We start from the raw sequence: 15,150 nt of genomic DNA, 5'->3' as shown, positions 1-15,150 counted from the left end.
AACACTAGGAGTATGACAATTTAAATGTTTACATTTAAAGTCATTTTTAGGAAACTAGCAGTATAAAGATTTGCATATTAATACTTTTGTATGAATTTGTTCTTGACTGCATGAAATATGTACATTTTGTTATTGGTGTTATTAAATACTATAGATGAATTAAATTTGAAAAAGGCTGTTTCACTTTTTTGAGAGTTAGCCTTCTCATTGTTCTGTCGCTATATTTCAGTTGCTAGGAGATGTAGTGCGGTGGCCCAGATAACTTGTTTTTTCCCCTTTCCTTTCTTTCAAGTCTGATTCATTCTGGCTTCTATTCAACATCTCTCTTGTAACATCAGAAATTCAGTAAGCGGTGCAATATGGATCAAACTTGTATCTTACTGTTCCATGTGTCCATATATGAGAATGCATGCAGGATCTTTCAGTTCTAGGTGGTCAGCCTTAAAGTTTCTCAGCATCACTTCATTATTATTGTCAGTTTATAAATTAACAGTGAAACAATAGTAGTTCTTTCTGTCTATTAGTTGGGCATTGCTGCCAGCTTTCTCGTGTTTAAAGATGGAACACTAATTCAGATTGACACCACAATGTAGTATTAATGGATTATTTTACTACCTTTTGGATAAGACCCTATTTGATTTGATTTTGTAAATAGATGTAATGTTTATCATACTAGTCGTTGGCCAAAATTGAATATCAAGTCTATTCTTGGACCTCTCTTTGTAAATTAGTTGCCTTATTTGACTACACGAGTGCCTTCATTATAAAAAGTAATTCATCAGCTATGAAGTTCTTTCGAATGTTCTGGAGATTTGAGGATGTATCTCCAATGCTTTACGGTTTTTTTCTTAAGCCTATTTTTTCAGACTACTCTGCCAGTGGTGGTATTATGCAATTCTGAAATTACACCCATCATAATTGGTGTGTGATCATGGTTGGCTTGCTCATACAACTGAAGAAAGTACTTTTGTGGCCTGTGAATATATTGCTTTGTTTAGTTTAGAGATTCAGCGTGGAAACAGGCTCTTCGGCCCACCGAGTCTGCACCAACCAACAATCACCTTTTGGGATGGAAGTTTGTAGTGGGATTTGATGGTGTGGATTGAGCTATGCGGAGGCAGGAGGAAGGGGTATTGGGAACTGCTGGTATTTATTTACATTTATTTTCCTCCATCAGACTCCACACATACTGCACAGAAGAGGCAGCGAATTATATCCATATTGTGCTAAAGTGTATAGCTGGGGTGTGGGCTTCAATTACACTCGGGTCCCTTTTGATGTATCAATTAAAATTGATGAACATTATCCAATAAACCTAATTTCAGAGGGTGAAAATTTAGTTAGTTTATTTAATGCATGATTTCTTATTATATGCTCCAGTGATGGCTTCAGCATTTTGGTCAGGATTGCATTATCCATGCTCAAAACTAATGAAGCAATTGTGTTTGCAGTTTCCCCACAGAAACTTGCTGAAAAGTCATTCCAAATCTCAGTACCAGCTAGGCCTTCCTTGGCATAAATGTCACTGTGATGGAGGGAAGGGAGAGGTGGTGGTGCACCTTTAACAAATCCTGCTCTATACAATTGGAAAAATGTTGGCATCTCTGTTAAGCCACACTTTCTGGTTTAACCAGCTGCCAAACATTGAAAAAAAATTGGTTTTTACGACGTTTGGAAATAATTCGAAAGCATTACAAAACTCAGAAGACTGTCATGCCCCAGCTATCCCGCAGCAGCAGGCCCGGCTTGACGGCTGTGGAACCGGGAAATCCGCCCTGTAGAAGGAAACTGCTCCCAGACCCTGCTCGTCCCTGAGGACCAGAGAATTGGAGAGCAGGGTGGACGGCGTCTGAGACGGCAGACACAAGAGTAAAGGACAGGTAAAAGGAACCGGGGTCTTACCTTTCGCACCGTCAAGATTGGCAGACACAAGGCTGAATGGTTGCCGGTCAAGGAGAGGTACGAAGATTTGCTGGCCAATCTGGACCAAGGCAATGGCTGGAGACCCTGCAGCAACCTGGGGCTCGCCTGGATTAGACACCATTCCAGAAGACTGAGCGCGCGGGCCAGGGCCTACAGCGGCATGGAGCGATGGAGCAGTGGTGGAGAATGCCTACAATATCGCTTGGCCAGGTCGATCCTGCAACGTCATCAGGACAACGGGCCTTTATGGCTAATTGTACTCAAAGCAACTTGGACTTTGAAAACAGTGTCAAAACCTGGCAGCTCTTGTACAGCGCCCTCCATAATGTTTGGGACAAAGACCCATTTATTTATCTGCCTCTGTACTCCACAATTATAAATCGCATGTGGTTAAAGTGCACATCGACAGATTTTATTAAAATACATTTTTATATATTTTGGCTTCACCATGTAGAAATTACAGCAATATTTATACATAGTCCCCCCATTTTAGGGCACCATAATGTTTGGGACACATGGCTTCACAGGCGTTTGTAATTGCTCTGGTGTGTTTAATTGCCTCCTTGATACAGGTATAAGAGGGCTCTCAGCACCTAGTCTTTCCTCCAGTCTTTCCATCACCTTTGGAAACTTTTATTGCTGTTTACCTACATGAGGACCAAATTTGTGCCAATTGAAGTCAAATGAGACTGAGCAACAAGATTAAAACTGTTAGAGACATCAGGCAAACCTTAGGCTTACCAAAATCAACTGTTTGAACATCATTGAGAAGAGAGCATTTGTGAGCTTACTAATCACAAAGGGACAGGCAGGCCAACAAATACCTCCACAGCTGATGACAGAATTCTCCCTATAATAAAGAAATAAAAACCCAAACACTTGTCCGACAGATCAGAAACACTCTTCAGGAGTCAGGCATGGATTTGTCAATGACCACTGTCCGCAGAAGACTTCATGAACAGAAATACAGAGGCTACACTGCAAGATGCAAACCACTGGTTGGCCGCAAAAATAGGATGGCCGGATTACAGTTTTGCCAAGAAGTACTTAAAAGAGAAACCACAGTTCTGGAAAAATGTCTTGTGGACAGATGAGACGAAGATTAACTTATATCAGAGTGATAGCAAGAGCAACGTATGGAGGAGAGAGGGAACTGCCCAAGACCCAAAGCATCCCACATCATCTGTGAAATACAGTGGTGGGGGTGTTATGGCCTGGGCATGTATGGCTGCTGTAGGTACTGGCTCACTTATCTTCATTGTTGATACAACTGCTCATGGCAGTAGCATAATGAATTCTGAAATGTATAGACACATGAACTTTGCTGGAGAAACTCAGCAGGTGAGACTAGCCCCCAAAACAAGCATAAGCTAAAGTAGATAAAAAATGCTGGAGAAACTCAGCGGGCGAGGCAGCATCTATGGAGAGAAGGAATAGGCGACGTTTAGGGTCGAGACCCTTCTTCAGCTTAGCTTAGCATAAACTTTAGCTCAGCATAAGCTAAAGATGGCTGCAATACATGCCTGGCAGAGCATCATCAGAGAAGACACCCAGCAACTGGTGATGTCCATGAATCGCAGACTTCAACCAAAATGTGTAAAAATGGCCTTTATTAAAATCTGACAATATGCACTTTAACCACATGTAATTATTTTTCTATTACAAATCTCAAATTGTGGAGTACAGAGGCAAATAAATAAATGATGGGTTTTTGTCCCAAACGTTATGGGGGGCACTGTGTATGGTATCAGTGGACTATTTCTATACTATTGAATGGTAATATTTTTCAGTAAACCTTTTAACAGTTAAATACTTTAACATAAACTTTCCATGATATAGGATTTTATAGGAAGCAAGGGAGGGGTTTGCTGGGGTCTTGGCAGAAATATTTATAACTTTTTTAGCCATATGTGATGTGCCAGAAGACTGGAGGATATATAATGTGCCTTTATTTAAGAGGGAAGCAGGAAAAGGCCAAGAAATTACAGGCCAGACCGGTGAGCCAAACTTCACGGTGGGAAAGTGGGAGATATTCTGAGAACCAGGTTTGATTTGTTCACAAGCACTAATTAGGAATAATCAGTGTGGTTTTGTGTGTCTCTAAAATTGGTTGTTCTTGAACAGGTGTTCTTGACGTTTGGGTGTTAGCGTTTGCCTACATGTTCTTGGCCATGGCTCTGCATAGGCGGCTGGTCTGGATGTTTAGATTACGTTAGCTATCTAATTGAATACCAAATTGGAGGTATAATTTAGTGCAGGAGCGCTGTTTTTTTTAGATTGGTGGCCTGTGCCCAATGTTGTGCTACAGGGATCAGTGCAAGATCTTTATTGGAAGTTTAGATGAACATGCTAGTGGAATGATTAGTAAGTCAGCAGCTGACACCAAAATTGATGGTATAGTGGAGCGTGAACAAGATTATCGAAGATTTGAACAGTATCTAGATTGACTGAGAAAGTAGGCAACACTCCCTGCGGATGTGTTACCGAGAGACATTGGGGTACAAGTGCAGAGTTGCCTGACTCTGGAAGTGGCTGCGTTGTTGACAGCTGCGGCTCACCTGCAGTCTGTCTGTTTTAACTTATTTTGTTGTTTTCTTTTGTCCTGTTTTAGTTAAAATTTAGTTTATTAGGTTGTGTATATGTGTGGGGGGTGTGGGGGGGGGGGGATGAAACATGTTTTTTTTGTCTCTTCCTTCGGGGGGAATGCGACTCTTCTTGTCGTATCCCCCTTCTCTGTCTGCGTTGAGGCCTAATGGCGGAGCTGGCGACCTCCACCTGCGACCGACCTCGAGGCTCCGGAGGCAGAGCCAGCCAGGACTTACCAACGCAAGGCTGGCCGAATTCGGGCTGTGGCGGCGTTCCGGTGGCGGTGGCCCGGCTTCGGGGCTGAGGCGGCATTCTCGTGGTGGTGGCCCGGCTTCAGGGCAGAGGCGGCAACCTGAATTCGGGGCTTGGCCACGGGCCCAGTGGACGACATCGTCGGGAGCTTGCAGGTCACAGGTTGGTGACCTGTTTTTCCGGAACTCCCGCAACTACAGCTGCGTCCGCTGGACTGGAGGGCGGCATCTTCGGCAGCTTCGACCACCCCAGGCCACGGAGCTTGAACCGGCCCGTTCGCGGAGCTCGGTTGAGCCGTGGGACTTACTTACCATAATCCGGCGGGGTCACAACAACGGAGGCCTGGATCGCCTCAGTGCAGAGGGAGAACAAGGAGGGAAGAGACAGAGACTTTAAGACTTTTGCCTCCATCACAGTGAGGAGGTGCCTGGTGAACTCGCTGTGGTGGATGTTAATTTGTGTTTATTGTATGTTTTGTTATTTATTATTATATGTATGACTGTAGGCAACGTAATTTCGTTCAGACCAAAAGGTCTGAATGACAATAAAGGAATCTAATCTAATCTGATTTGGAGGGTGCAGAAAATATTCACAAGGTGGGTTGCAGTGCTTGAGATATAAAGAGCAATTGGATAGGCTGTGTGTTTTTGTTGGAACAAAAGTGGGTGTAAGTCATGGTTAGAGGGGTCTAAAAGTAGAGGATATAAATACGTGATAGGGAGAAAGTTTAAGGAAGATGTGAAGGATACATTTTCCCACACAGCAGTTGGTGTCTGGAATGAGCTGCCAGAGGTGGTGGTGAACGCAGGAAAAATAACAAAATTTAAAAGGTGTCTGAGGACATACGTGAATGAAATCTCAAGAGATTACAGATGCTGGAATCTTGAGCAAACAACAAAGTGCTGGAGGGACACAGCACTTGTTGTTTGCCTTGGTATTTGAATGAGCAAGGTATAGAGGAATATGAAATTAATTTGGCAAATGCGATTTAATGCCTGTGTATGATGGTCAACATAGGTGAACCAAAGAGCTTGTTTGTATACAACTCTGGTTCTGCAACTCTATGATTTAAGAGTGGCACAGTGGCGTAGCAGAAGACTTGCTCCCTTACAGCACCAGATATCCGGGTTCGATCATGACTACGGGTGCTGTCTGTAAGAAGTTGTGCATTCTACCTGTGGGTTTTCTTTGGGTGCTCTAGTTTCCTCCCACACTCCAAAGATGTACATGTTTGTAGGTTACTTGGTTTCGGTAAAATTGTCTCTTAGTGTGCATGATTGTGTTAGTGTATGAGGGGGTGATTGCTGATCGGTGCGGACTTGGTGGGCCGAAGCACCTATAGCCGCACTGTATCTCTTTAAAGTCTATAGACTCCATATCTTTGAGTTGTTTTACTGTGTTCACCCTAGCAATGGGTCTCAATCCAATAAAACTGACTTTCTGTAAGAGGCGAGTGGCTGAAAGTTCTAGCCTGTTCACCCAGCACGTGACTTTTCAGAAAAGACTACATATTGTGCAGTATGTACTTCCTGAACAGCTGCAGCAACTCTGTTGCTCTCATCACTGGCCATGCACTGGCCATGTTTGGCCTTGCAACAAGGCAGCACCAGAAATAAAAGCAGGAACAGGTTATTTGGCCCATCATTGTTACCCAAATGAGATTGTGGCTGAGCTTAAAGGGCCTGTCCCACTTGCATAATTTGCGCGTCATTTATGTGACATCATTTACGCGTCACGAACCGGGCGTGACACGAGCATGGCATGCATGGCGCGTGGTGCCGACCTGTAGGGGGTATGGCTGCCTAGCCTGCAGCTGTCTGTTTTTCATTTCTTTTTTCTTATTTTTAGTTAGTTTAGTGTTTTGTTTTTAAGGAGTTCTAGCTTTTTTATGTATGGGGGAGGGGGGGGGGAGGGGGAAACAAATTTTCAGGGTCCCTACCTGGTCGGAGATGCAGCTTTTCTCCGGGCTGCACTTTCGACCTGTCCTCGCGGCCTACCAGCGGGCCTGGAGCGGCATTTCCTGAGGGGACCGCCCGGAGCCTCGGCATCGGCATCGGCGGCGGCTGCGGAGCTGCGGGTCCGAGGAGCGAGGGGACTGCCCGGAGCCTCGGCATCGGCGGTACTGGCATCGGCGGCGGCGGAGCTGCGGGTCTGAGGACGGCGGTGCAGCGCTGGAGCGCCATTGCGGGGCGGGCGGTGCCTTGCCTGAGTCGCCGCGCTGGAACTCCGGTGAGCTGGGACCGGCGTTAAAAACATCACCCGAGCTGCGGGCGGCGGCGCCAAACTTTATACCGGGAGCCTGGGATCTCGCGACGAGATCGCCAGTTGAGCTCCATTCAGCGCGGCCTTGTCGGCTCCGGAAGCCACGGTCTCGAGTAGGGAGGCGGCCGTTCCAGGGTTCCCATGCCGCTGAGAGGACTCTCCCGACGCCGGAACATCATCACCCGGCGAGGACGGCCTGGAACATCGGGCCTCCGTAGAGGCAACTGTGGAGGCCTCAATAGGCCCGACTATGGGTGGACATTGGGGATGGGACTGGACTTTGTGCCTTCCCCCATAATGGGAACCATTGTGGGGTAATGTTTTTATGTTAAAGCTATTTATTAATGTTATGTTTGTATTCTTTTTTATGTGCTGCATTGGCAAAAAGAATTTCACTACATCTAGGTGTATGTGACAATAAATCAACCCTTGACCTTGACCTTTGACCTTTGGTGGTGTATGCAGTAATGCGGTAGCGCACGGCGCTCCAAGATTTTGGGATGCTCAAAATCCTCGTGCGCCACCTGCGTGACGTGCAAATGACGCCCAAGTGGGACTGTCCCTTTAAGCTCATTGTTTTGCTGGTGGTGTGATCATCAGTGTTTTGCATGGACAACTACATAATTTTGGCCCTTTGCTTTGCTGTACTATCCCCATATCTTCTGTTTCCTGCACAAATCAATAGATCTCTGGATGGTGTCTTGACTGTACTTCCTGTCTTGGCCACCAGAGCTGCATTGGGTAGAAAATTCCAAAGATATGTTCTAGATATGCCATATAAGAGAAACATCATCCTTGCATCCAGTCTGTAATTTGCATTTCATGTTTCCAAGATCATCCCTCATTCTCTTAAACTCAAGAAAATATACGCCAATTTAATCTCTCCAACAAAGGGCACACACCCTCCGAGGAATCAATCAGGGAACCTTTGTTGTGCTCCCTCTTTCACAGGTAGGCCTTTGCTTTGCTTGGAAGATCAGGTCCCACATCGCTTTGCTGAGGATCTGCAAAATTGCAATAAAACATCTTTACTCTTATTCTCAAATCCTTTGGTGAATAAAGGGGCTGTCCCACTGCGGCGACCTAATCCGCGAGTTAAGAAGAGTGTCTTTGACCTTCAAGCTCGAGGGCACTCGCCTGGAAAGCCTCGAGCTGGATCGACCATCCGCGTTGAAACCGTGAGCGCAGACACACACACACACACACACACACACACACACACACACACACACACACACACACACACACACACACACACCCCCACACCCCGCAAAGGTGGGGGCCAGGGAAAGCGGGAGAGCGCTGTCTGAAATTCACATCCGCGATGAAAAAAACGGCTGCACTGTAAACGGTAAGTCCTTTAGAGAGCGCGGGGAGGGTAGAGATGGGGGGGAGAATGAGTGGAGACACTTTTAAGAAGTATAATAACATTTAGCGGGCATTTTACCTACCGTTCGGTTTTCCTTGGTCCTGAAAACTCCAATGAGGCAATCAAAATGCCCGGTCAGCGAAGGAGATTGCCTACGGCTGCCCTCGACTGCCTGTAACTAAATAGCGACCCCACTCCACTGCATTACGAGTTATAAAGAACCATGCCGACCAAATTTTACTCGCGGAAACTTTTTCAACATGCTGAAAAGTTTTCTGCAACCTGGTTGAGGCCGCAAATATTCGGAAACTTCCCTCGAGCATGAAGGAGAGTTCCAGTGATCTCATAGGACCTCCTTGGACCACGTCGACCATGCTGCGAGTTTGAGTCGAGGGCAAACTCGCCTGAACTCGCAGATTAGGTCACCTTAAAATTGAGATACTATTTGCGTCCTAACTGCTTGTAATACATGCACATTAACTTTTTATAGAAAGTCGCCTAGAATGCCCAAATTACAACACATAAATAATTTGTCACATGCCATGGTATTGGTAGTAATGATCCTTTGCTCTGCATTTGCTTTGCCTTTATTTTTATCAGACATAGGACTGACAGCTATTTTTGCTGTTGCTCAAGACTCTGGCTGCTCACTACACTTATTTGGATGGACTCTCATAACTTTTATTGTACCTCCATTTCTACAGCTGAAACGTTGCCATTTATGACCAAACTGAACTGTGGCAATGGTGAATAATAATAATAATAATAATAATGCATTTTATTTGCTGGCGCCTTTCTGGACACCCAAGGACACCTTACAGGACATAAAACCACAATATATTTATCAATATTAAAATCAAGTTGATTAAAAACAAAAAATACACAAAACATTTTAAGTCATTAAAATCAGGGTGAACATGGTGGAAGTTATGTCGGGTATGCTAATCTAAACAGGTGTGTTTTGAGTTGTGATTTGAATTGATCGATAGTGTCCAGGTGACGGATGGGAGGTGGGAGAGTGTTCCAGAGACGTGGGACAGAGCAGCTGAAGGCTCTGGCACCCATGGTGCTGAGTCTAAATGTGGGGACAGTTAAAATTGCAGCTGAGGAGGAACGAAGTGACCGGGAAGGAGTGTATGGTAGCAGCAGGTCAGAGAGGTATTGGGGAGCAAGGTGGTGTGGGGCTTTGAAGGTCAGCAGTAAAATCTTGTCGTTAATCCGGTGGTGGACAGGGAGCCAGTGGAGCTGAGTGAGGATGGGTGTGATGTGGCCATCACGGACTACAGACCCTCCAACACCACCCCCACATCCAGCGACGCCTCCTTCCTTGAGCTTAATCACTTCTATGGCCGCTTCGACAGGGACAATCTAGAGACAGCCATCAAGGCTGTGCTACCTGCCGATCACCAACCCCTCACACTCACGCCCTACGACGTATACGTGGCACTGAGTAGGACTAATGCACGTAAAGCTGCTGGCCCTGACGGCATCCCCGGGCGCGTGCTCAGGGCCTGTGCTGCGCAGCTGACAGACGTCTGGACGTTGCACTTACCCCCATCATCACCAAGTGCTTCGAGAGGCTGGTCCTGGCACACCTCAAAAGCTGCCTACCCCCCACACTGGATCCCTATCAGTTTGCCTACCGCAAGAACAGGAGTACGGAGGATGCCATCTCAACGGCACTTCACTCCGCCCTCTCCCACCTCGACAACAGAGACACTTACGTAAGAATGCTGTTCATCGATTACAGCTCAGCATTCAACACCATTATACCATCAAAACTGATCACCAAACTCGGTAACCTGGGCATCGACCCCTCCCTCTGCAACTGGATACTGGACTTTCTAACTGGACAGTCTGTTAGGTTAGACAAGCACACCCCTTCAACCTTCACCCTGAACACCGGCGTTCCACAGGGCTGTGTGCTGAGCCCCCTCCTCTACTCCCTCTTCACCTATGACTGCACACCTGTACATGGTACTAACACCATCATCAAGTATGCAGATGATACAACGGTGATTGGCCTCATCAGCAACAACGATGAGTCGGCCTACAGGGAGGAGGTCCAGCACTTAGCAGCATGATGCGCTGACAACAACCTGGCCCTTAACTCCAAGAAGACCAAGGAGCTCATTGTAGACTTCAGGAAGTCCAGGGGCGGCACGCACACCCCCATCCACATTAACGGGACGGAGGTGGAACGTGTTTCTAGCTTCAGGTTCCTGGGAGTCAACATCTCCAATGACCTCTCTTGGACCCACAATACCTCAACTCTGATCAAGAAGGCTCACCAGCGTCTCTTCTTCCTGAGGAGACTGAAGAAGGTCCATCTGTCTCCTCAGATCCTGGTGTACTTCTACCGCTGCACCATCGAGAGCATCCTTACCAACTGCATCACAGTATGGTATGGCAACTGCTCTGTCTCCGACCGGAAGGCATTGCAGGGGGTGGTGAAAATTGCCCAACGCATCACCGGTTCCTCGCTCCCCTCCATTGAGTCTGTCCAAAGCAAGCATTGTCTGCGGAGGGCGCTCAGCATCGCCAAGGACTGCTCTCACCCCAACCATGGACTGTTTACCCTCCTACCATCCGGGAGGCGCTACAGGTCTCTCCGTTGCCGAACCAGCAGGTCCAGGAACAGCTTCTTCCCGGCGGCTGTCACTCTACTCAACAATGTACCTCGGTGACTGCCAATCACCCCCCCCCCCCCCCCCCCCCCCGGACACTTATTATTATTTATTCAAATCATTTGCTATGTCGCTCTTCCAGGGAGATGCTAAATGCATTTCGTTGTCTCTGTACTGTACACTGACAATGACAATTAAAATTGAATCTGAATCTGAATCTGATGTGGTCCGATGATCTGGTGCGGGTGATGATCCGGGCTGCAGAGTTCTGAATGCATTGGAGGCGATGAAGAAGTTTATTGGAGGTGCAAGTGAGGAGGGCGTTGCTGTAATCGATGCGGGATGTGACCAGAGCGTGGATGTGGACTTTTGTATTGTCTTTGGAGAGGGAGGGGCGGAGTCTGGAGATGTTGCGGAGATGAAAGTATGCAGAGCGTGTGATATTGTTGATGTGGGGGCCAAAGGAAAGTGTACTGTCCAGAATGACGCCGAGACTTTTGACATGGGAGGAGGTGGGTATGGGCGAGCCATCAACTGAAATGGTGAACGGGTGGGTTTTGGAGAGTGTGGACTTTGAGCCAATTAGCATGATTTCTGTTTTATTTCCATTGAGTTTTAGAAGGTTGAGTGACATCCAGTTGCTGATAGCTTGAAGACAGGTGGTGAGGGAGGTGTTTGGTTTTGTGGAGAGGTTAAGTTGTGTATCATTGGCGTAGCAGTGAAAATTGATTCCAAAATGACGGAGAATATTGCCAAGAGGTTGAATATAGATGATAAAAAGCAGTGGCCCCAGCACCGATCCCTGAGGAACACCATGGGTGACTGTGGCAGTTGTGGATGTGACTTTATTTCCCTGGATGAACTGTTTTCTGTTGTGTAGATAGGACCTGAACCAAAGTAGTGCATTGTTGTTGATGCCGGTGGCAGATAGACGTTCCAGAAGAATTGGGTGGGAGATGGTGTCAAAGGCTGCTGTGAGGTCGAGGAGGATCAGGATGGATAAGTGGCCGGTGTCAGCTGCGAGAAGGAGATCATTTGTAATTTTTACCAAGGCTGTTTCAGTGCTGTGATTGTGGCAAAAACCGGACTGAAATGGTTCATAGAGGTTATTGTTTTGAAGGTGGACTTGAAGTTGTGTCGCTACTGTCCTTTCCAGAAGTTTAGTGATGAATGGGAGGTTGGAGATGGGGCGGTAGTTATTTGGATTGTTTGGATCAGAACCTGTTTTTTTTAGAATCGGGGTGACAGAAGCTGTTTTGAGAGATGTAGGGACAGTAGCAGTTGATAGGGAGGAGTTAATTATGGACGTTATGATGGGTGAGATAGAGGGCAGACATGATTTAACCAGGACAGTAGGGATGGGATCAAGCAAGCAGGAGGAGTTCTTGGACTTGGTGATGAGTTTAGTTATTTCTTCGACTGTTGGAAGCTGGAAAGTAGATAGGGTGGAGAGTGGGGAGTCCAGTGTGGAAGTCCAGGGTGGGCTGGTGTGAGCAGAAGCTGAGAAAGAGTTCAATTGGTGATGAATGCTGGTGATTTTGGTACTGAAGAAGTCCAAAAACGTATTACACTGAGCAGTGGAGGTGAGGTGATTCGAGGTTTCAGGAGGCTTAAGTAGTTTTTGACAGTGGAGAATAAAGTCCTAGTGTTATTTTCACTGTTGTTGATGATGTTGGCGTAGTAGGAGGATTTAGCAGCAGTCAGGGCATTTTTATATGAGAGAAGATGATCTGTATGCATTTGGTGGTGAATAGTTAGTCCAGTTTTCTTTGTACGTCTCTCCAGACGCCGGCCCACCATTTTCATATGGCGGAGTTCAGGAGTGTACCACGGAGATGACCTGCTAAAAGAGACTGTACGGGTTTTCAGAGGAGCCAAGGAGTTTAATGAGTGGGATAAACAGTCATTGTAGTGATCAACCAGGTTAGCAATGCAGAGTGGGGGGGAAGTAGGATGAAGAGAGTTACTGATTAGTCTGTTGAGTTCCACTTGATTAATGTTTTTCAGATTACGGAAGGATATGGTGCGCTTCAGATTGCGTTTAGGGAGTGGCAGATTAATATCAAAAAGGACAGTTTTATGGTCTGAAATGGGAAGCTCTGTAGATTTAAGATTGTATGGTGTCACTCCAGAGCAACAGACTAAATCTAAAATATGGCCTTTATTATGGGTTGGGAAATCAATGTACTGAGTGAGGCCAAAACTATCCAGAACAGAAATAAAATCTTTAGTAAAGGTGTCAGTATGTTTATCTAAATGAATATTGAAATCACCCATTAAAATGACATTGGGGGACATGGCACATAGGTCAGATAAAATAGCAGTGAGTTCGCTAATAAAAACTGTAGAAGGCTGGTTTATCAGTCTGCACCTTTGCCACAACCATTACTGGAGTCCTATCATCCACTACTTTTGCTGGTTGAGTGGATAGGTTTAATGCAACCTGTCCTTTCAGCCAGCATACACCATCGCATCTTTGTCATTACCGTCTTTTCTATCTACCATTCTATCTATTTCTATCTATCTATTTCTATGTTTTTTGGAACCTAATCATGTTTTGGAACCTAATCATGTTTAAAAAGCTCACTTATACATCTTCTTATACATCTTCTTCCTCCCCCCAGGCTATTGAAGAGGTTGTCAACAGTTGCTTAGAGTTCCTGCTAAAACAGTTAATCTGCAAATGTGTGTTTCGGGCCTAAATAAGTGTCCAGACTAGTGAGGTTATTCATGTAGTACTTGATTTGAGAGTTTGTTTTCTGAGCTTTACTTATTAGATGATCTATCACAGTCAAATTAAGGCTCTAAAAGAATAAATGAGCTATAGTGTACAAGAATGTTGCATTTCTATATATGGCAAGATTACTATCAGTTTGGTGCATTTTTATTTATCCTAATTGTTCTTCATTGCAGTGAGGTTAGGGACTTACACACAATGGGAAAAGTTGAAGATGAAAGTTAAGAGATTGAAAGAAGATATTTATAAAATTGAATTGTTGACCTCAAGGTTGGGGAAATTTTTTTAAGTTACGAAGAATAACAGTTCAAGAAAATGCAAGTAAACTAGCAAGAAATAAAACTTCTGCCAATGAGTCAAAAGGAAAAGTAAGAACTTGATTCTTAAAAACTGGGATAGGGAACAGGAAATGACATGAACATTCAACAGGAGGTAGACAAAAATGTTGGAGAAACTCAGCGGGCGAGGCAGCATCTATGGAGCGAAGGAAATAGCGGGCGAGGCAGCATCTATGGAGCGAAGGAAATAGGCAAAGTTTTGGGTCGAGACCCTCTTCAGACTGCTGTGAGGGGGGGACGGGCGGGGGGTGGGAAGAAGAAAGGAAGAGGCAGAGACAGTGGGCTGAGGGAGAGCTGAGATGGGGAGGAGAAAGCAGGGACTACCTGAAATTAGAGAAGACATACTGCTGGGGTGTAAACTGCCAGCGGTATGAACATTGAACAAATATTTTCCATCAATCTTCACAGGGACCAGTAAAATTTAGTCAGGGACCAGTAAAAACCAATGGTCAGATCAGAGTAAGACTTTTTAAAAGAATTACAAATATTGAAAATGTTAATGGGATAAAGCACTGACCAATCCCTGGGGACCTGATGGTCTCTATCCAGTTATTCTAAAAGGATTGCCTGCAGAAATGGCTGATGTATTGATTATCAATTCCCTTGGTTCTATCAAGGTCCAGGCAGATTGATATACACAATATATCTCAAATATAATTAGAGTTTTTGGAGAAATTGCACATTTAGGGAGATGTAAGATCAGGAAGCAAATGATAAACTTTAATTTTAATATTTCTTAATGAAGTAAATAAATGTTAGCAAAAACAAGGATGATGGTTGAAAGGGCATGGTGTATACAGTATTCAGACATATTTTAATCTGTTCTCCATGAAACATTATTGTGGGACAAATGCCGATTGCATTAAATATTAACAACAAAGTGGTTCTCTGTGGCATTTTTCTGCTCGACTGCTTTAAAAAGTAAGTTATTATTTCAGGTATTTATTTCAGCACATGAGTGATAAAGGAACCAATGCAAATTGTTGGACTTACTCTCATCTTGCAGCTCAGGAAGCCAGCCCAGCCATAGAAAAAGGCAAAGAAAACTCATTTTAA

General features: G+C 45.2%; 1 protein-coding gene and 1 long non-coding RNA gene across 6 annotated transcripts in view; one reads left to right on the top strand and one right to left on the bottom strand.

Moving 5' to 3' along the window:
- Positions 1-15,150, top strand: part of ptpn3 (protein tyrosine phosphatase non-receptor type 3) — a 177,946-nt gene that overhangs the window by 11,773 nt on the left and 151,023 nt on the right. The window lies entirely within an intron of this gene.
- Positions 2,469-15,060, bottom strand: LOC116991241. Its single transcript, XR_004416718.1, has 3 exons — positions 15,049-15,060; positions 13,522-13,525; positions 2,469-2,612 (listed from the first exon to the last, which is right to left on the bottom strand). It is a non-coding gene; the product is annotated as an uncharacterized LOC116991241 (long non-coding RNA).

The sequence above is a fragment of the Amblyraja radiata genome, chromosome 2 (assembly GCF_010909765.2).
Source record: "Amblyraja radiata isolate CabotCenter1 chromosome 2, sAmbRad1.1.pri, whole genome shotgun sequence".
NCBI lineage: Eukaryota > Metazoa > Chordata > Chondrichthyes > Rajiformes > Rajidae > Amblyraja > Amblyraja radiata.
The sequence above is the reverse complement of the archived record's forward strand: the minus strand, read 5'-3'. Positions and strand labels throughout refer to the sequence as shown.